The 23,710-nt window shown below is 40.3% G+C and overlaps 1 protein-coding gene across 12 annotated transcripts in view; it reads right to left on the bottom strand.

The window, feature by feature from the left end:
• The window catches only part of RARB (retinoic acid receptor beta), a 336,226-nt gene that overhangs the window by 103,976 nt on the left and 208,540 nt on the right, over positions 1-23,710 (bottom strand). The gene's annotated exons all lie outside the window — the stretch shown is intronic.

The following is a 23,710-nucleotide window of genomic DNA, read 5'->3' as shown; positions in this document are numbered from 1 at the left end:
CTTGAGCTGTGAGACTTTGAGAAAACACACCTGGCTCTTCTAAAAGAGAAATAAAAGAATTCATGCTTCAGCCCTCAAGCCTTGAGTGGACTTAAGAAGAGGAACAGCTGAAGAGAGAGTCTAATCAGGACACAGAGAAAATCAATACTGGCTTCTTGAAATATTTTTGACAGGAAGAAGCAGCTTAAGGTTCAGACATTTAGCCACCCTTTCCACACAAGCAAATGCACTGAGGATTGCCTACAAAGGCGAGAGAGCATACCGGCAGAAGAAGGCGCTCTTGAGGATTCAAAGTGAACCAACTCATGTTTTACTCCTATTTCAAATCCTCAAAAGTTCTTTTGGAGATCTCAACTTTTAAAAGTTTTTTAGCGTTGGTGCAAGAGAGATCCTTCTACACGTACTCAAAGTAATCAAAAATAACATTTTCAGGGATGTATGTCACTGTACTGTTGTTTTTTTCTTCCTGACTTTGGTGTGGAATACAATTATTTAAGACTCTGCAGGAGAGTACAAAAGGAGCAGGAGCGCAATTCCAGTTCAGAAAAACTCCAATAACTGACAACACATAAGAAACACAAGATAGATGCATTGTATTGTCAGTCTGAGTCCCATTGGCTGAAAACCCTGACTCTCACAGCAGGACTCAGTCACATAGCAACTCCAGAGGGCAGATTAACCCTTTCCCGGTTAACATATTCCACATGATTCAAAAGACCTTTTCCTCCTTCTGCTTCAGCATAATTTTGTAAGTTTGCAAAATCTGTTTAGAAAAAACAAGCCCCTACCAGGGTAAAGGCAAAACGATCTGATTCACAGCAGGATGCTGACAATACAAGGAATAGAGAACACACAGCATTTAGATCACTGGGAGTTTTATTCTGTATGATCATATGTTGTGACATTCACTAAATATAAAATACATTTTCATGAAATCGTTCATGCTTAGCCTGTGGGTTTTTCCTATCTGGAATACATTTATCAAGTACTTGGGTCACTTTCACCCACATTCTGCCCACTCATCTACATCTGTCTGAATAATTACTGAAGTATTAAAAAACCCTCAGCTGATAACAACAGGGAGTACTTAAGAAATCTATAAGAGAATTCCCTCCTTTCCTCCCCCCCCCCCAAATATGTTACTTTTATCAAAAACTGTTCAGGTTGACTAATGTACACTCTTAAAACACTACTGTTAACCTTTTGATACTAGTCATCTTTTAAATAGCCTTCTCTAATTCCTGGCATCAGGTGATTACATAAGAATCTCAGTTGATTTCATTATAACAATTTCCTTATTCCATTTTTAGTACTGCATCACATTTATGCATATATACCTTTAAATATAAGCATAAATATTACATAAAAATTAGCATCATTCTTACTGTCATGGCTGTTGGGAGTAGCATAGTTTGAATCTAAAAATGTCAAAATCCAAGACAACAAAGACTTCCAACGCTTGCTATATTAAAAGTCTTATAAGAGCTATCCCTGTTAGTTTTCCCTCTTTTGAGAGAGTGAGACTAAAATTGGGAGAGTAGGAAGGGCACACATCCTCACTCAGGGCATACATCTCGAAGTCACACGTCACGGCTATAAGGCACAGCTGTATACCATTAGGAGAAGGAGCCACTAGGTTTCCAGCAGACACGTTAAGAGATTGTACTGATGTGATGTGATATACACTTACCTCTGACCATCTTCTGGTCACAGCGGGTGAGTCAACTGTGTATCTTATTTTTTGTTCTCCTTCTTTTCACCCCAAAACTGGGAATAAAGTCTAAAGGGCACTCACCAAGGCTAGGAAGGGCAGGCACCGTTGCCATTGTCCTGTCTCAGACAAGCACGTAGCTTTCGTATGCATTCGTATTTGATAGCATATAGCTCTTTATACAATACAGCTTTCATTTCCTCTAGAAGACACAGGGAGGCTCTCGGCTGAGGGGACAGAGGAGAAGTCTTGACCAAATATTCTCCTGCTCCTCATTGCTTGCCCCCCACTCTCAAAGGTGGACACAGTAGAGCAGCAGATGCTGCTCTGCACCTCTCCCACCAACGTTTCTTCCTCACAGGAGACAGTCGCCACTTGGGAGAAGCTCCTGAGCCCCAGTTAGGTCAGGCGCAGTTACAGAATCACAGAATAATTGAGGTTGGAAGGGACCTCTGGAGATCATCTAGTCCAACCTCCCTGCTCAAGCAGGGTCACCTAGAGCCCATTGCCCAGGATTGTGTCCAGACAGCTTTTGAATATCTCCAGGGAAGGAGACTCCAACAACCTCTCTGAGCAACCTGTTCCAGTGCTCTGTCACCCTCACAGCAAAGAAGTTTTTCCTCAGGTTCACATGGAACTTCCTGTGGTTCAGTTTGTGCCCGTTGCCTCTTGTCCTGTCGCTGGGCACCATAGAGAAGAGACTGGCTCCATCCTCTTGACACCTTTCCTTCAGGTACTTACACGTATTGATCAGATTCCCCCCTCAGTTTTCTCTTCTCCAGGCTGAACAGGCCCAGCTCTCTCAGCCTTTCCTCATAGGAGAGATGCTCCCATCCCCTCATCATCTTTGTAGCCCTCCGCTGGACTCTCTCCAGTAGTGCCATGTCTCTCTTGCACTGGGGAGCCCAGAACTGGACACAGTACTCCAGGTGAGGTCTCACCAGGGCTGAAGAGATGGGAAGGATCATCTCCCTCCACCTGCTGGCAACACTCTTCCTCATGCAGCCCAGGATGCCATTGGCCTTCTTGGCTATAAGGGTACATTGCTGACTCATGGTCAACTTGTTGTCCACCACAACTCCCAGGTCCTTCTCCGTAGAGCTGCTTTCCAGCAGGTCAGCCCCCAGCCTGCACTGGTGCATGGGGTTATTCCTCCCTAGGTGCAGAACCCTCTACTTGCCTTTGTTAAGGGAATCCTTCATGAGGTTCCTCTTGTCCATCTTTCCAGCTTGTTGAGGTCCCTCTGAATGGCAGCACAGCCCTCTAGTGTATCAGCCACTCCTCCCAGTTCTGTATCATCAGCAAACTTGCTGAGGAGGCACTCTGTCCCTTCATCCAAGTCACTGATGAGTAAGTTAAACACTACTGGACCCAGTATTGATTCCTGGGGGACACTGCTAGATAGAGGCCTCCAACTAGACTCTGCACCACTGACCACAGCCCTCTGAGCTCTGCCATGCAGCCAGTTCTCAATCCACCTCACCATCCTCTCATCCAACTCTCACTTCCTGAGTTTACCTATGAGGATGCTATGGGAGACAGTGTCAAAAGCCTTGCTGAAGTCAGAAGTCAGAAGAAAGCAGAAATTTACTTGGTCTAGTCACACACAGAGAAACATTTTAAAGTTTTTTTCTTCATTTGTTTTAAAAATAAAATATAACCTTTACATGTTAGTAAGAGGACTAGATGCATGTTTTAACTCATGCCTCTCTCTTCTAATCATTTCACACTGTAGAAACTGCTCTGTTATTTCTCTGTATGGGTCTCATAGACCACACGGCAATCTAGAGGTGATAGCAAGACAGCATTTCAAATTGTATTTATAATTTAATTTAGTTTCATGCACGATATATTGAAAGCTCTTCATACTGCTGTCTTCATACAAGGAAGGTGCTGTCTTCATACAAGGAAATAAGCTAAGGGTATCAATATGGTGGATAGGAGGTTAGTTCAAAAAGAGGTACTTCAAAAATATGTTGCTGTCTGAAAAATCAATTTAATTTCTTGGTGTGGACAAAAAAACCAGTTCATGTTTTGCTATTATTATTATTCAGATAAAACTACCACTGATGCCACTGGGAACTTGGCCTCTAAAAGAGTAAGATCTGAAGGACTAGGTTCAGTATGCTTATTCTTTGTTGAAAATACCTTTTCAAATAAATGCTAACATGTACCTATCAGATCTTTGTGTCCTTCATTAAACTAATGCTTTCCTGCGTAATGAACAAGACAGTACAAAAGGTAGGTGTATTCCAATGCTCTGGTGCTAAAGCAGAGATATCAAAATAAATTTGCAACCATATCATTACATCAATCTCGAGTATTACTGCATCAGTACTATAAGCATAATTAACTAGCTGCAGGTCAAATTTCTAATAAATCTCTAGAAATTAAATGTATAATTTGTCAAAACCATATGCCTTCATAAATTGATTATTCAGAATTTAGAAGCTTTTTAATTAGGAAGAAATTTATGCAATACCATGTGTAATAATTACGAATCAGCTCTTCTGTGATATTTTTGTACATCAGCAAAAATTAAAACATTGGAAAACATTACCAGGTCATTGCAGTATTTCAATGTCAAAAGCAACACGCAGTCTAAATCAAGAGGTTAAAGATATTTTACTGTATCTTTTACATCTTACATAGCTCTATGATCTCAGGACTGGAATCATTAACCAAATATAAAATCAATGAGAAAAAGATCTAATCTGGCCATTTTCAAGTGCAGAGTCACTAGAAATGATTTATAACACTGTGAAACTTTTACCATGATTCTATAGTTTTGCTAAACAGCATACATTTTTACTCAAACTTCCATTTTATGCTACACTAAAGAGTATTTTGCTTGTCTAGTGTCTTCCAGCCAAAATTCTGGAATTTTACACTTTAAAAATATCGCCTTCACAATAATCATCGGGATGAGGTATTTTGATCCCTGATTTCCTAACAGAAAATTAAAGAAAATGAACATTAAGTGATGCTCACTAACATCGCGCAAGAAGCTAAAACCGCACCCCAGCTCTGCTGCTTCCCCCTCCTGTGCTGTAACCGCAAGACTATTCAGAGTCTGCACCCCCTCCCAAGGGCTCGGGGTCCTTCTATCAACATTTCATAGCAGAAGATTTTTTTTGACAGAGAACACAAAAGCTGCTTTGTTGGAAGTCTGGACACTTTTTTTCTACCTAATAAAAACATGAATAGAAGTGGGACCTCAGTAAGCATATGGCAGAAAGTCTGGACTAACTGAAAAAAGGGGCCTAGAAGACTTTGCTCTCTGTCATTCTCAAACATGTTTACTGCTGAATGTATATGGTGTAAATAAGGACTATGCAGAGCAGGCCATAATGGAACATTGTTTATGTGCACATCCTGGCAAATGCATATACAGCACAGAGGCGATTTTCAAGCAGAACATAAACACAAAGGGGGAGTGATGACAAACAAGTATTCCACAGCAAGAAAAATGTTATTCCATATACAAACCAAATAAACTAAAGTGGTTTCTCCCCTGCTAAGATCCAACTGGCAACTCTCAGCTGCGCACACTATATAGCTGTTAAAGAAATGAGAGACGTCCCAGCCTTATTGTTGGCTTTCTTTTTCTGAAGCAACCTTATTATGCCCCCAGTACTAAAAAGAAAAACACAGTTAAGATTTTATTTTACTCTTCTGCAAATACAAAACAACCCTTTATTTCGGCCTGAATAGGAGCTGGGGAGATAGAGCTCATGCCAAGTAAACACCATAAGGAATTAAGCCACAGCTTCCCTTTTTTGAGCTCCCACTGAAGACAGAGAGACGTTTCTTTCTTCTGAGGGTCTCTCTCACAAACCTATTACACGGCTTTAGTAAGTGACACAAGTGTGACAATAAATGTGAGGTTTTGTGCTCCTGGCAGAGGTTTTTTTTTTTTTTTTCCTTTTAATCATTGCTCATAGAAAAGAGGAGGGTTTACAAAACCCAAGTCCCTGCAATTTCAAGATAGCAAACCAGGGACAAACTTTTTTTTCTTTTTTGCTTACTTCTAGAGGACAGAATATCAAGCTTTGACAGCTTCTATGTAAATAAATGAACGTAATTTTATTCCTGCAAAATCAACTTCAAACACATACTTAACTAAAGGAGGAAGAAAAGACGACAAGTAGGAAAACAGCAGGTAGAGTGACAACGAGAACCATGGAGAGTCAACTGATAAAGCAGTTTTTTGTGTAGTTAATAGGCCTCTTAGGATATTAGACACTGGAAGAAAGAGGCTTTAGTAGGCAATCATATGGGCTCCAGAGCAAAAATATTCTGTGAAGTCCTTCCCAGAAACACAGTCAGCCTGTAATTTTTAATTATTTTAAGATACCCGGATCATGCTTCACTTTCTCCAGAACTCTAGATCAGGGCTCCACAATGCATGAAATAAAAGTTCAGAACTGGAATACACACCTACATATTGTAAAATTTCTGCTAGCCTGTGAAAAACCTGGATCCAAGCGTCCCAGGCTTCAGATTTTATGAAGTCTTGTGGCTCGGATGCATCACTCACGGAACAGAGATAAATCCCATACTGGGAATATTTTTACCATCTTTGCAATATATACCCAATCCTTTATATTTTAATGGAACCAGCACTGCTTGGCTCTTTAACTTTCTTTTCTCCAAAAATGCATCAGTTCAGTTATACAAGACTAAACCAACTCCAACGGAGTCTCTGTTAAACCCCAGCCACCAGTTTAACACTAATATTTTTGAGCTAACTCCTTGCTCTAAAAAAAAGCTGCAGTTTTTGAAACTCCCCTGTGTAATACACAAATACCCTCCTCGCCCTCACATGATCTTATGCCTGCTTGCTATTTGGGTTTATATTTAGCCGTTCGCAGAGCTGAACAGAGGCAATACTGTGCTTAAGGAAACAACACATTTCTAACAATTACTCCTTGCTAAGCAATATCTACATGACTGCAACAACGGTGTATCTGCAGCATCAAATGTTGTCAAATGCAGAGCGTACGAACCCAGCCACTGCTGTGGTGCCAGCCCTTGCAAAGCAAACCGCTGTCTCACACCACTTACAGCGCTGCTCGTACATGACAGCAAGGGTGCACAGAAATGCCAAGTACAAGCTGATGCACTCTTTCCTTCTCACAGAAGGTATTTTTGGTGACTGAATACCTTAAGCATATTAGCACTGTTGACCATATAAAGAGAACTTCTGCAATGTGCGTTACGCTGGGCAGCGAGGCAGGACTCCACCTCCACCATGGACAAGCTTCAACTTCACAGGACCTCCTGCCATGGGCAATGCTATGGCAAAGAGTAGGTTCTGTGATGGCTGCTGTGAAGTCAAATCACAGGGGATGCACTGACCATTTAAAATAAATAGTTTTTGTTACAATTCCACATTTCACCCCCTGGCCCCTAAAACATATCAAAGTATGGAATCTTAAATAATTTTGCCAAATCTCTCAACTTCACAGTAAGACTAGAAAAACTTTTTCTTCTCTTTATCCAAGCTTCAGCAGTCAAGTGAGCATCTCAGTTTTACTTTAAAAAAGAAGCTTCTCAACTTTCATGATTCAGGAGAACGGCCTGTAGAAATGACCAGACTGGCACGTCCAAGCACTAGAAAACAAAAGATAAGGAAAAAGCACTCGACATTATTATTTTTAAGCCTTGCAATTTTTATGCCAGTATTATGATTTATTTTGTTTGGGGTTGGCAATTCTGAGTAAGCCAGAGATACAAAAGTGAATTCAGGACCTCAGGAAGTGAAACAGGCAACAGATATGTACAGAAAACAGTCTGAGACAAGAAGCTCTAACTTCCTAATTATTCTCCAAGCTGTGCAACCCTGCACATTTTGGTTTACTAGGCAACTATATGAAAAATAATATTCTTCATATGCTCCCCCCAAGTCTCCCCTTTAAATTAAAATTGAGTTGTTATTTTAACCCAACTCAAGTATGTAATATAGTGATGATTATAAATCTTGATGATCACAAAATCCCCTTGATTTATCCATCAGTTTACTATCCTTAACAAACATAATCCTAAAAACAGCACAGGGGAAGATCTTATGGGCCTGCAAATAACGGAGGAGGAGCAGGGAGTGACCACATAACATAAAGCTATAGCTTCAGGGTTCATGACTTTCCTGTTGGGAGGCTCTCTGAATACTGCTAATAAGGTCCTGCCAATAGGACTAGAAACATTTCTTCATTAAAAAGGTCTTCAGTGTGGGAAGATAAAATTTTCCAGAAAAATTTTAATAAAAAGCTTACAGATGTGGGATCTGCATGTAACAATAGACATAAGTATCTCTAAATACATAGGAAAACACAAAATATGAAAATTATTAAAGGTGGTATGCCCATTCCCTCTAACCTCCCTCAAGATCTGTAGTCATGATCATGACAGCATGCTAAAAGCTTATGTGAACCTACCAGAGCTAGCTCTCAACTATTAGAGACCATATGGCAATATTAGGTTCTGGATGGGCAAATAAAATGTTTTTTTCTGCTCAGTATGCCACACTGGCAAAGCTGTACTACTAAGCACTAGTTTCTGAAATACTATGAAATACTATGAAACACTACATCTGCATTTTACCAAAGGCATACCTGCCTTGTCCATCAGTCTTGGACTTTACCAGGAAGCAACACCCACCCCACCTTGCAACTGACTGTCAGACCATTTTGGGAATCCGAGTCCTCTTAGCATGGGCACAAGCTCTCCTCCATTAGAGGCACCAGGCATAGGCAAGGCTCTTCCTAAGCATCAGACAGACCCTTTGTATCTACATTCATAAATACCATGGGCTGGAGCTCATTTCCAGCGCTGTGGCACAGCCTGCATTCAAACTGTCTTCACCTACATAACAGCATGACCTAAGGGGTACCTGGGGGGATGGTCCCCTGCCAGTTATCCTCTGAAATAAGTCTGGCCTTGTTGGGTACACCTGGCATGGACAACTCGCAGGATAGCAGTGCGGTCCATGCCCTGACTCTGCTTGTTCTGCTGATAGCCTTTGAATCCATGCAACATCCAAGCTCTAACCAAGCAACATGGGTAGAAAGCATGAAATCAAAGACCTTGATATTACGCTCACTCTCAGGAGTGTTTGGCACTTTGTAGTGGAGACAGAGCCTCAGTGAGTAGGTGTGAGACTTGAAGTCCGCATCAATACCACAAGGGAAGTGCAAAAATCAGAAACTGCAGCAGAAACCACCTTTCCAAATGACATCTCTACTGCAGGACTGGAGTCCTCATGTGAGTGAGTGCTCTTAGCTGCCTCTGGAACAATCCAGTTTGAGGACTGGCTCCATTTGGCTAATACTCACACAACATTTTGGTCTCCTCATTTGATCCACCTGCGGTCTCTTAACAACTACATTCAGGAAGTCCTATTCAAAAATTTTGAAGGCTTCTAGTCTCATACGCTTCCCAGTCCTTGGGGACTCACAAATGTTATATAACATTCCCTTATACACTAAAAAATATGGGATTTTTTGTGTTGTTTTGTAGTATACAAAAGCCAATTGCCTTCAGCTACATCAGCTTCTTGAGCTCTGCTCTGTATTGAGTTTTCTCCCTCCAGTCATCAGAGATACCTGATGAAGGGGGAAGAGATCTTTTTGCTGTTTTTACTTGCATGTATCTCCCAAGTGAACTTGTGTTAGGTAGCAATGATGTAACAGCTCTTCTGATGCGGTTCTTAAACAGTCAGAAATCAGGAAAATCTCCTTCTAGCATATCAAGAGGACAATTTATTACATGGGAATTTTGGTCACGTATTTGGAGTTTAAGTAAAACCACAGGATGTGTCCTAATGTCCCCATCAGCACATTAAACCGGAGCTGAGCTTAGACTCTTACACTCCACAAAGTTTATTACAAAGGGTGCAATTACATCTGAGTACAGTGAGGCTTTGGCTAGTTTCTCATCAAGGAGAAGAGTGCCACCCTTGTTTGTTAGTACAAATTGCTAGATTTTCCCTGGGAGTGAAGTTTGATGTTGAGACAACTCAGATTCCCAGATTCATCACACAAATAACAAAATGCCTTCTGGGAGGGTCCTGCCCCATCTTTTGTTATCACTTGGGTCCTAATTCTGTCTAACCTAGAGCCATTATTAGCCCTGTCCCTATCAGGCTAAAGGGAAAACATTAGCCAAAAGGCAACCTTTCTCTGGCTTGCAGTACGTATGCCTTACCCTCCCCTAAATGTCCTCTGTCAAGATAGACGGGAACCTTTCCAGAACAAGGATGTTCATCATCTGAACCAAAATACACACTTCTGCCTGTATCTACTTCTGGAACAGCTCCTTTAGGTAAGTCTCCTCATCCTGAAGGCACTCTTTATCCTGACGGTGAAAATGCCAGAAGGTGAGAGGTACGATCCTCAGCTGGAGGCACACAGGCCTACCCCTTACCAGCATGAGAAGGAGCCTCGGCCAGCGAGCCCTCATGCTTACCCTTTATACCCCAGGGACAGCAGTGCAGCACAGTAAGCTCAGAACTACAACCAAGAGGAAGGCATCCTTTTAATGGTCTCACCCTAAAGTAGGAGCCATGGAGAAGTTTACCTTCACTACATACCTTCCATTCAAAGAGGGAAAAACTGACATAAGGAGCCCCAACTGTGTAGCTAACAGTAAAGGCAGTAAAGGGGACTTTCAACAGTGAACTCTGTACACCTCAACTTGACTGTCAGAGGCACCATAGCATTGTAATTTCCTTATCTCTAGCTGGATTTGTCCACGTTCAGCACGTTAATATGAGACCACCTCTTAGCGAACAGGGCTGGTAGCAAATGCTTAATTAGTAAGTACAACCATTCCAAGTAAGACAGCTCTGGAAGTTGGCAATCTCGGCCAAACACCCTCCTGAGCATGTTGTGCCACTCCTGGGGCAAAAACTATGAAAGAAGTCTAAAACTAGGTGAAAATGTCATAATTCACACGGGAGCAGGATTAAATCATTTAGCAGATCTTTTCTCAAATAATCTTTTTTTTAACTACTGTTGTGAACCTGATTCTGATCTCCTAACATATAATCTTGGTGACATTTCCGTCGCTGATAAATTATGTTCAAGCGTATCAGGTAGAGGATGGCCTACTTATTAAAGTACTCATTTTCAATTTTAATAGGTGGCTAGTAAGAATATTTGTAATCCCGTGTCAGTGGGAGGGGGGGAGGAAAAGGAAGACTTATATGGGCAGAACTTCCTTACCTATTCCTTTTTTAAAAAAGCATTTGCTATAGCTTTTTTTTTTTAATTCATACACTTTCAAAGCTGAGTGCATTCCACAGCAATGAGTGATTTAATAGCTGTGTGGTTTTTTTTAAGAGTTAGAGATACTGGATTTTTTCAGTCTACAGGGAAGTCAGTGTAAAAGCGGATAGATAAATATCCTTATTTCAATAGCAAATGAAACTTGATGCTAGTTTTTCTTATCCATAATGCAGATGTCATGCCAAGTTACATAGATGAAAATCTACCAGAAATAACAGAGTTACTCTGAATTACCACTAGTCTAACATAGCGGAATTTGGCCTGACACAGAGGCAGGAAGACAACTACACAACTCCATATACTACATAAAATAGTATCATTACATACTTAACTTAAGAGCCCTATGAAATATTTACATAAACACTCACATAAAATAGTTTTCCTATGAAAAATTTGCTGCTAAGTACCCAGGGCCACAAGCATTCACAGAGTAGGTTTTTACATGGTATGATGTAGCATTATTATGAATTTAGGCCAACATTTTCAAACCAGGAAGTTTAAGCTAAGATAAATGCTTCTTTAGGTGCCAAACATTCATAGTTCATATACACATTGATAGCTACTAAGGTGGGCAGGACAGATGACACTCCAGCAGTGGATTTTTGGGAAGCAACCCCTGTCTTTGTCTTATTAGACAGTTATGTTACTGGTCCACAGTCACAAGAAACATCCCAAAAAACTAGGGTCTCTGGAAATACTCAGCCTCATACATGTGGAAAGAGAGTCACAAGGCTTCTTTAATAACTTAGGCTAGATTAATCTACAGCGTATCATTGATATCATTTTTTCGTGAGACCTAAAAAAATAAAGACAACATCTGAACTCAGAATACATGGGAGCCCTAAAAATTGAGACACAATTCAAACACAGCTATTATAACTGCGCTGCTAGAGGATAAATGCTGTAGGAAGTGATTTCTGTTTGTTTGTTTTATGTTTTGTTTTTGGACAGCTTTATTTATACACAGGATGGAAAAACACTGCAGCAAGTTTAATGTTTTTTTTTTTTTTCAATAGGAGGACTATCTACTACAAAAGTAAATTACCTCCTGATTATCAATCTTCAATCTTTCAGGAAATTTTTAAGCACCTAGTAAGTTTATAATCTTCAATGTCGTGTTTGTGATGCATTCAAAAAGAAACCAGCAAAGCCCAGGCTCCTTAAATCAATTACATTCAATGCAATGCTGGATTTCCTGTTTGTTTGCTTTTGGCCTTCCTGCATATTGGTTCAGTACCTAGGGTCGAACTCAGCTGCAAAGATAATGCAAAAACACAACACTCTTTTCCTCTGGCTGCTGAGGAAATCCCTGCTTTAGATTAGAAAATAACTAATGATTGTGTGTCCCTGTATGCTTTGGAGTAGGGCCCCCTATTTTATCTACATGGCAGCTACCTGTCAACGTGTGGTGCTTGGAGTAGCGCACTGGGAGTTCATACACACCAAGACTATCTAAACAGACCATTAAGTGCTAGTAAAGTAACACATGTGAACGACAGGTCAATAAATTTTAAACAACTTATGTTCACTGAAAAGACCTGGCTGTTTCAGAACAAGCTGTGTTTACATAAAATCAATTTTTACAAGCATCTAAATAATTAGGGAATATACCACAATAATAATTATATTCTAAGTTTAGTATAATAGTTCCACAGGAATTCGACTAATCTCTTGCTTGTTTACTCATTTTTGCTGTTTTTCTACAGGTCTAGCTTCTTAAATAACACCTTATCTTTACAGAAGCTGTTCAAATTCCAACTTGTGTCCAGATAAGAGGGAATTGTTGCTTTTTATATTAATATGTCCTAACGTTGATCCTGCTGCACATATACGTACAAAATGACTAAGAGGTCAGGAATTCACACTCTGAGCATATGTTGTTATTTTTACTCCTTCTAACAATATTTGTCAAGGACACTGTCTAAAATCAACCAATTTATCCTGAGCTACCTATATATGCAGAGTAAATTGAAATTATATGCATTCAATTTCAGATCATAAATTAGAAAGGTTTGGATCAAATGATGGTTGAGGCCTCAACTTTCTGGTCTTTACACAGTGTCAATCTATTCATTTAAAAGCTGTATATGTGTACTTATATAAACACACACACATACTGCACGCACACACACCCAACTGCAATCATAGGCAAGTAGATGGCAAACAAAAGAACCCAAATTTCACAATAAAGACTAAACTAAATGTTATCCAGAGCTACAATGGCAAAGGCACTGGCAAACTGATTTACAGTACTGAGTTTCAACTTCATTTTTGTTGCTTTTCAGCTACAGGCAAAAGACTTGAGCCTGTTGTAAGTGCTATAAATTCACATTTGCCGTAAGAACCCATGATGCCATCTGCTCCCTAGAGCGTTTACATAAAGTATACCAATGCAAACCATCTGCAAACTGTTCTTGCATGTGAATTCTTGTGATAACGCAATGTGGTACATTTGCAATTTCAAATGAAGACTACTTGAGCTTCTTTGTAATTGTCATTGCTTAAATCAAATGTTCTACACAAACCTCTTCAGAGGAAGGTTGTGGTGGTTTTGTTGAAGTCCTTGATGTTAACTCATTACCATTGTTTTCAGGTTTCACTGCTGCAAGATAATGGCTTATCTTAATGTAAGGGTGAGAGGAGGGAACAGAGTGGCAGGACATCTTCCACCTCCTTGAGCTAAGCACCTCAAAAGAGACCCTCAGCATTTGAGAACAAAGAGAGAGCAAGAACTTGGCTCCTTATATTAAGAACTGGATTGTATGAACTGTGGTAGACAATTGCAGGGTTGTAGAATACTATATTCCTTTCTATCCGCTGCAGACTAAAATCTCAACTTTACCTCTCCTCTTCATAAGTTGTATTTTTTTCTTCTGTTTCAAAAACTTGAGGTGAAACAAAATGATTAGGAACTAAACGCTGATATGCACTGATATTCTGAATGGCAGTGAAAAGAAATAGTAATGGTGGAGAAACTGTGTGTGTGTGTGTGTGTGTGTGTGTGTGTGTGTGTGTGTGTGTGCACACGCGTGCGCACGCGCGTGCACTTATGTGTATACAAACAGCAGAAATCTGTGGACATCCTACAGATGTTGTGCCTCCATTTAACTATTTGCTGAACAGATAAAGTATCAAGCCTGTAGACTATTTTTTTTTAAGTTTGTCTATTTGATATTTAAACTTTCCGTAACACTTTCCCCCCCACAGTGAGTTCAAATGCAGAATTTCCTATCTTGGGTTAAAACAGTTAGTATGAGTAATCTGCATGCATGGGTTGTGATTCCTCTTCTGAATTTTTATATAAAAGAGTGGCCAGCATCACCTTTTAATTACACTTCTTTACACAGTGTAACTTCATGCTTCTGCCGCTACCAAAAACAACATTAACTTCACTTTGGCTCTTCCCCACTATTCAAACATACCATTGGCTCTAGTAAAAATCACTTAGGAAAACAAAGGTCTCGTGGGGTGCACGGGTGACATCCTCAATTAGCCAGCGTGACATACACCAGCGTTCATGCCACACAACAGGGCTGACACCAGCTATGTGCCCAGCTGACCCAAGTGCATTAACTGATGGTTCAAGAGCATATTATAGACTGACTGTAGAAATGATTAGCAATGCTTAAAAGATTCAGTCAGGCTGTAATTTGGTTCAGTCTGCCTTCATGCTTTGTGAAAACTACTGTCAGTCTGAATCTTCCCCATTCAGTGAGAGTTTCTGCTGGGAAATAGTCTCTTGTCAGCTATCCCTGTACACCCGCCTCCTAACTAAATCCTAATAAAACTAGCTCTGAGATTTTAGTTTCCATCCCTCACCTAATCCAGACAATGTTAAATATTGTGAAGGGTGACGTGCATGATATAGTTAGCTATGACTGATAGTTTTCATTTGTTTAAGTGCAGAGGCCTTATTTTCCATTATCTCCTTGTTAGTAGAGAAGAAAGCAAGCACTTACGTATATGGTGCACCTCACACACCTACTGCCATTTCTACAGCTAGTGAATGCTAATTCCTAGTGTTAACTCTGTCTCTTTCTTTAGCAAACCTACTTACTAGCTCCCTCCTGAGCCTCAGGGACTAGTACTCACCCCAAGGCTGTTTTGCAGACTGGGTTATGTCTTGCTTTGTTGGAATTTTCAAAATTTATGCAAAAGAAAAAAAGATGATCAAAGTAGCAGGAATACCTGAGCTTCTATCACTGCTGATAGCTCACTTTCACTGAGCAAGCCCCAACAGCATCTGTCATTAACACAATGTACTGCTTTGCTCAGACATCTGTGGGTCACATTATTTCATGACAAGACTGCAGCAAGAAGGGAAAGTAAAACTGAGGCAGGTTATTAATCACTTACTCACTGTTTCCTGTACAACATAGAGGAAATAATCAAGCAGTATAGTGGGTTATAAAGGGAGATTCCTGAGAAACAAAAATATGCAGTTCATTTAATGCATTGCAGGAGGCCGTGTGATAGAGGCAGATTCTGTTTGTGGAAATTTGGCTTTATTTTATTTATGAGATTAAGTAAATGACAACAGCTGCCACATCTAAATGAGGGCATGATGGCATTCTCCCTGCCTCTGAGAAGAGCAGCGCTTCAGATTTACAAGTCTTCTTCATTCATATCTCAAAAGCAATATGATTTGATCCAGAGCGGGTGGAATGAGCCCAAAGCTTCACTCAGTGATATTACACTACCAGGAACATAGATCTGGAGGGAATTTGCCACATATAAATTAATGCCAGCCTTAACTGGAATAACTTTGACTCATCGATATATGCAGCTGTGTCCTCACTAGGGAGTTTTCTGGCTACATATGATTTTGAACATCTGTCAGCTCTAAATCAGAGATCCAAATATAGACTGCAACACGCCAGAACACTGTGTCAATTTGCCCCTCTCCCTTGGGCCTATAAAGCACTAAATGGGCAGGGACTCATCAGTGATGGGTCAAGTCCTGATCTTACCTGCACCCCATAATCCTGTCAACCTCAGCAATGCAAAATGGCAGTCAGTGAAAACAAAGCTGCACCCAATTTTTTAAATCTTTTCTTCCTTTTTCAGCCTGCAGCAAACTGATTTTTTCTCCATTATTTTTCTGCCATGTAAATGGAAAACTGGACGCAATTTTCTGCCAGCTAGCGCTGTGGAAAGTCAAAGGGTTCACAGCATCAGTGACAACGAATATTGAACTGAAAGAGATCGTTTTCTGAATCATCGTTTCTGAGACAAATAAGGGAGATGATAAAACTCTCCTGAATAATTTTCTAAAGCTACATTTAAGTACTCAACAAAAACACAAAGGAGGTTGCTTACATGGAAGGAGAAATACAGGGGCAGCATTTTGCAGTTTGGGACGTTTTAGCTCACTAAGACACCAAGGCTTAGGACTGCTAACCTTGTTAATTTTTACAGGACATTTCTGGTACTCTGACATTTCTGACTCTTCTGTTAGGTTTGCAGGACAACAAAGGCTCATCCTTCCTTCTGCTTAGCTCCCATGATTTTCCGAGGGAAGAAAGACAGTACTCAAAAATATGCACAGCACTGGCATGCCAGCACACTGCATTGTAAGATGCTGATATAGCAGCTTTGCACTTGAGTACCAAGTTAATTAAAAAAATAAAAAGCATCCAATTTAAGCAGTGTCAGCCTACAGGTAGCAGTGATTATCAGAGTAAAAAAAAAAAAATCACATTTCACTAATATTATCGTGATTAGTATTAATGGAGCCTACTAAAACCTACTAAAGGTGCTAAAACAAGAAACAGCGCACAAAAAATCAGATTTTGTTTTTTTGTATTACTGAGCTTTCTTTTTCAGTCTTTAGAATAAATGGCCCAGTTATCAGACCCCGAGCCCTGCGAAAGAGTACTCATTGAAGGCTGGAGAGAGTTTCCAAGACGCTAATAGCCCAGGGTAGAGAGGCTGTGCTGCCCTGTTGCAGTGCTGCTGCAAGGAACACACAAACGACAAGACCTTTGGTCTGTAACTGTGATGAATACCAAGTTGCTACAGCAAATATTGCCCTGGATGACTGCCAAGGATTAATCTTTTGACAATTAGGAACTTGTTTCATTTTCCAGCATAAGCGTGAGTATGCCTTTGCTAACTTAATTTCAGTATGAAAGATGTCAAGCATGTTCTGAAACACAAAATTAAAAGACAGTCTGTTTTATCTTCAAAAGAAATGACTGGAACACAGAAAATCACACTTAAATCTATCCTTGGATGCAGGATTAGTTAAAAGACTGATGGTGTTTTACTGATGTGTAGAGCTTTCAATACCCTCTTAAAAATTATAGCTCTAAAAATCAAATGGCAGAATCTGCTAGAAATTGTATTACTTTGTAGAGACCAAATTCTGTCCTTAGATGTACACACATGGGGTTCCACTTGACCACAAGCCAGGGTAACCTTAAAGCTTAGAGCAGAATCTGACCCACAGATGCAGAAAAACATATATGTTTGATGTAGCAGATTTCTTTTCTTTCAGAAGAGTAGCATCTGGTCCTGAAAGTGTTTTAACACACTGAGACTGATGCATTTGACATATTGTAGTCTTGCCGAGTTCCTTCCTTTATTTGGAGATGATGAACTTGATAGCAGTCAGCATTACCAAGTGATTAATCAGTCACTTTCCTAAAGGTTATCTGTTAAAAATACATCTGATTAATTTCGTCCAATGACAGAAGAGGAGCTATAGATCCCTTACAGCTGACCCAGAGGCCACCACTGTATAACAATAGACAGGTTTCATTTATAATGTAGTGAACACACCTGGAAATCTGCTTGTAATTAGAAAGCGATAATGAATCCATCTATCAAAAGGAGGACTGTTTGTCAGCAGTTCTGGATGCAAAACCAGATATTTACTGTAAATCTCTCTGGCTTTTTCTGGACGCCTTAACTGTAAATTCAAATATTTGGAACTTCAAATATGAGTCATTTCGGTCTCTGATTCTGAGGAAGAGGTTTTCTTCTTTTTAGGTGTATTCACGGTCTTGCTCTAACAATGACTAAACGTAGAAAGTGATGGAGTTGCATATATGAATCTTTCCCTTCAGGCATTGTGGTATCTGTTTCAGCAGAGAAAGATGCTTAGAGACTCTGGCTCTGTTCATCTGAAAGACAAATGACATCCATGCAGACTGAAAATGCTTCAATGAAGTAGAAATAAGAAAGCTTGCAGATAACGAATGATGATTAAAGAGAGGTGTATACGTAGCATAAGTTCCAGACAAAAAATATAGGTCATTCAGAACCTGTAAAGATTATTGAGGTGATACTAAGGCGGTTTCATAAATAATCTGATTAACATGAGCTACCGAAGAAGGCTCAGACTCAGAGAGGACTTTGAGATTATGAGCTTTGGAAACTGGAAAAATAGAATTACCATCAAAGGAAACTGTCAGGAAGAATAAAAGGGAATGGAAAGAGTTTGGAAGGGCCCTGACAACAACTGCTATTTTTTTTTTATCAGCATTCAGGTGAAGATACTTGCAGATATCAAAACTTCGTTCTAAAAAGTAACTGTAACAGCAACAGAGCCGTTATTCAAGGCCCCTGAACACTGCCATCACACAGCGCAGCTGACACCGCAGATCAAGCATAAATAACGTCACTGAAGGAAAGCCACAACAAAAGGGTTCAATACATTTCTGATTATTGATTCTTTCCAGAAACCAGAGCAATCCAGATAGGACTGAAGGAAAACTGGACATCAGTCTTTAGTGTAAAATCAGTTACAATTCAATTAAGTTTCTACCAGAAAGCCAACATAAACACTCACATGTGGCAACAAAAGAGAAAACAAAAACATTTAAGATCAGTGCTCTGAAGTCCAACAGCAAAAAATGAACAGACCTGGTCTGTTTCACAGCCACGGACAAGATGATTAAAGAATAAAACACAGATGTCAGAATAAAACTGTTAAATAAATCATTTTACAAGGAGGAATTTTAAAGTTTATTTCCACCGTCTTCTTGGCAACTAGCTAATTACCTGCTTATATCTTCTTAAGATGAGGAGGAAGCTGAAAAGAGGCCATTAATAAATCAGATGTTCCCCAGCAGGCCCAAGCCTTCTGATGCCTTCTTTAAACACAGTGGACAGCAGTTTTTACTATGGGAGAGCACAGCCAAACTCATAACAACATTACTCAAAAAGTCCAAACAGTCCTTCAACCGCCAGTCTTCTCAAGTGTTTGTGGGGAAAAGGTCCATTAAGGAAACTCTAGAATATATACATATGGAAGAAAGTGAAAAAATGAAGCACAACTGAGCCCAAATGTTAATCTCGGTCAGTCACACCAAAGATGTCACAGCCATGGCCGAGACTTATTCTTCAGAGCACCAGGATAGTGTGGGACAGTTTACGGTTGTGCAGAGGAAGGAGACATTCCTCACAGCTTTACAGACGTTGCTGTTTCCAGGGGCATCATCATGGCTTTGCCATAAGCACTGTAAAGGCAGCGTACAAGTGGTACAAACAGGCTGCGGGAATTGGTGCCAGAGCTGTATAAATTCTTCCCTGGGAATCCTAGCTCAGTTGTGTAAAATAGCATGGAGGAAAGCCAACATAATTAGGAGAGGCAACAACTAAGAACAGTTTTCAAACAATATACTCAAAATATAAATACAGCTAAAAGACTTAAGATGAGGAAAAAAGAACAGGCAGAAAAATCACCCATTCAAAGGAAAAGATCTGAAGTAAAAGTTTAGCTTCCAGGTGTAATCTCTAATTCAAATTAAACTTAACATGAAGCAGCCAGATAAAAAGCCAACAAAAGCATCTCCTCTCTCCTGATGTATAGGGCATGACTATATTAACATTGAATTCACCAGGAATGAGGAATGTCTATCACTCCATCAGCCACAGGCAAAGTAATTGATTAAGAAAATCTGTTTTTCTACAGTTGATAATCAAGACAGCATTTGTAGAAAAGGACGACTAAGCGAAAGGAGATGACAGCAGAAACGTAAAAGAGTGTAGCCATTTCCAGCTACCAAACAAAATCTGCACCATGCCCTTTTCAGTACCCGAGAGGACACGGAAGCACCCTGAAAGGCCACCAGCTGACCCACAACAGGAGTGACATGCCCACAGCCTTTGGGATCGCTACCAGCAAGGTTTCGAAAGGAGATTTATCTCAAGAGATACAATTGTTCACATCAGAAGCTCTCACACAGTTGTCCATGGGGAGCCCCGAACAGGACCAGGCAGAACTAGAACATTACGCGACACTGCTTGTCCCCGTAGTGCCAGGTATTAGTATAGAAATAGAGGCTTCTTCTGGCCCTGGCGCTTGCCGAATGCAGCCAAAAGCTGCTGCGAAGGCAGGATGAAAGGCAGAGAAATGAGACATGAAGCGGCTAGATCGGACACCAGTGCCAGTGGAGCTGTCACTGGAAGACAGAGTTCTTGGGAAAGGACAATAAGGTTACTTAATGCAGTGCCAGAGGAAAGACATGAATGGGTAAGACATGAGGGAGAGGAGAAGGTGGGGGTAGCAGTGGAAAGCACAACAGAAGAGAAGCTGAATGAGAAGGGTGACAGGAAAGAGGCATAGCATGTGTCATCAAGAAAGATCCAGAAGTCCACAAGTGCCTCAGTTCTCGAAGCAAACGCTATGCAACTGGCAGCCACCTCCCACATGTCCCTGTGCATGCCATCTAGCAACCTGCAGACGGCAGCCTTCATGTTAGCGTTCTGGTGCCAAGGAGGAGAGCACAAAGCAGTCGTTTGGCGAGCACAGGGATTTCAGATTCCACATGGTTGAAAGTGTTCCACTAATAAAATATATTTATTTAAAACCTGATTTTGCAAGAGGTGCATTGTGAGGTGGGAGGGTAGAGAGGCAGAGGGTGGGAACAGAGGTCCTCCGAGTATTGCTCGCAGAGAAGAAGCTAGTGGGAAAGCAGTACTGCAGGAGCAGGATATATGCAGCAGACACCAAAATGATAGGTGCTGATGTTAGTGAGAATGCTGCTTATATAGGCTTGTACAGCAGGGCTACACAGCTCTATCAGATACCAAGTGTTTCTCAAAAGCAGCTGAATCAAGCCTGAGTTAGTGCCACAGGAAGGCAAAAACTGTGACAATAAATTACTGCAAAGCTAGTCACGATCGGTAAGTTAATGTTTGCAAAGTGCCACAGAAGACCTAAATTTTTCAATCACCTAATGATATCGTGGCACAGAAAAGAGAGCTAAACAAAGAGCCACATTCATTTCAGCTCCATTAAAAACCCAGAGAACAAAAATCAGTTCTAGCCACATGGGAAAGAACCAGCAATTCCTAACAAGAACAATAGGAACAGTTCTAATTTTCCAAAAGAAAGAAAATAATGCAATGGAATAAAAAAACAAAATCAGACGAATCACAAAAGAAGATTTTTTTTCAACAATCCAAGTGCCATTTTAAAGCCTAGAACATAAAATATTGTCAAAAAACAAAACTTGTTTATTGAATTAAAAAATGTACAGATCTTAAAGGTTTAAACTGTTATCAGATATTCTTATCCTGTAAGTGGTCAGCAATAGCCTATATGATGAGTATACCATAATTAAGAAATATAGATAGCAATAACTTTAATGAGCGTATCGTCTTTTCCCTTAAGGAAGGGCATTATTGCTGATAGACACATCTGGGCACTTCAAGCCTAGACACTCGTCCTGGTGGAGCTCTCTTCACAGGCCTCCTGCCCATCCTATTTTGTGAGAGGCATCAGTCAAGGCAAGCATACATCTTTACACTTTTACGTTGGCTTACAAATATAAAAACACCAGTTCATTAACATCTGATCTAGGAAAAAGAGATTTGTACCTAGCCATCCTATTCAATTGTTTCATCCTTCTCCGGCAAAGCTAGCTGAGAATCTTATTATATATTACAGAGTGATCTTACTGTCCTACCCAACTACTCATGCCTTACCCTCTCCCGCACTCAGGAAAACAGTCTTGTTCATAGCCAGCAAAAGTAGCAGTAATGCATCATACACTCAGAGCAGCTCCTCAGTTCCTCATTTTCTTTGATTTTACCTTCCCAGTAACTACTTATTTTCCATTCTTTGTTATTCAAATCTGTCTCTCGTTGGTCTTAGATAAATAGTATCCTAAACTTCAAATACGACTATTTAAATTGCCAACGCAGTTCTGGCACCCACTAAAGCTAAAAGGGCTTTTAAGGGCCCAGCACTTCCTGAGTGAGCCTCCTGCGTAGATTTGATGGATTACGTCTTCCCAATACTCATTCCTGTCAAATGTATCATATGAACACTGTTCTGACAGTGTTTTTACGAGTAGCATAGGAACAGATTTGGAAACAAGCAAATCTTGTCCTCAAGACTACCCACAAGGACATTAAGGAAACAACATTTTGGTGGATATGAGTGTATGTTTTCCTACTTACTGCCCAGTGGGGAGGGAGCTGAATTGCTACTTACTTTTGCAGACTACAGTAAGATTTCTGATTCCCCCTGCCAGGCTCAGACAGTATTATCACCCTCATCAATTAACATACCTCTGCAAGTGTACTTGCAAAAAGTTTACAGTAATGCCTTTGTCAAAACACAAGAACGTGAACGTGCCCTGATTTATAAGGAGGAAATGAACGACTAGAGCATGAACACAGCCTTTAGGATCATCTTCAAAAAAGGGGATATACGCCATAGGCACTCTGTCAAGTTTGTTGGTAGGTGAAAATTTCTTAGTCACAAGTGAAAAAAAAGTACCACTGGATTTCCTCCCCTCCTGCCGTTGTTCTTCTTCCGTTTTCTATTCTGCATTTACTGGATAAACTTTGCTACTTTATTCTTCATAAAATGAAATTCTAGATACTGTTTCTACAAATCTCTACAGTTTGTATAAGCTCCGATATAGCAGCTGCAACCCTAATCTGGCCTCTCCCATCTCATCCTTTAAATTACTTCAACCCAGCTCCACCCAGGCTGTCTAAAAAGCCTCTCAAATAAGTACATTTGCAACAAGGATTTTCATGATAAGAGCATTCTTTTTCTTTAAATATCTCTCTGCCATGGTGCAGTTTTGCCCATGCTCCTCACTGGCTCAAAGCCAGGGTCAGGATGATCTAAACTGCTCATTTGCTCTAGCATAAAGAAATTTGGCCAGACTGCTTTTTCCTACTGATGAAGAAAAGGTTATACACTTTTTAATGGGCTTTTGAAGTTCTTTGCTCACCAAGAATCACTTCCTTTCTCTGAGCCCCTACTTCTACTTTCCCAAAGCTTCTCGAGACTTCCATCTCTGGCCTTTATTCTCCATTACTGGAGACTTGGAGACAGATATGTTGTCCTCTTCAACTGCAAAATAAAGGGAGCAAAATTTGACTACGAATTTCTAGCTGAGGATACCATTTGACATGGTGCAAGTCCTCAACAAGCAAAGACTTGGCCACTATATTGCAGATTATTCCCAGGGGCCAGATAGGTAGGAGGACAGAAAGATCTGATTTTGGAGGGAGACCAAATGCTGCAGGAAAGCACTTCCATCTTGCATCAGAGAGATTCCATGAATTAGTTGAGCCTCTTCTAATTCTAGGGAATTTCTTCGGAATGAAGAAATACTGCGAAGCAGCAGCTTCTTCCGAGTATTTCTGAAGCAACTTAAGACATCACTTCTGACTGCAGTAGGCTGAAAAAAAAGTCTTGGAAAAGCACTGAGGAAAAGGGGTAGATAATGCAAATGGA

This window comes from Struthio camelus, chromosome 2, assembly GCF_040807025.1.
Source record: "Struthio camelus isolate bStrCam1 chromosome 2, bStrCam1.hap1, whole genome shotgun sequence".
In the NCBI taxonomy this organism is placed as follows: domain Eukaryota; kingdom Metazoa; phylum Chordata; class Aves; order Struthioniformes; family Struthionidae; genus Struthio; species Struthio camelus.
Note: the sequence above shows the minus strand (reverse complement) of the source record. Positions and strands in the feature narration are given on the sequence as shown.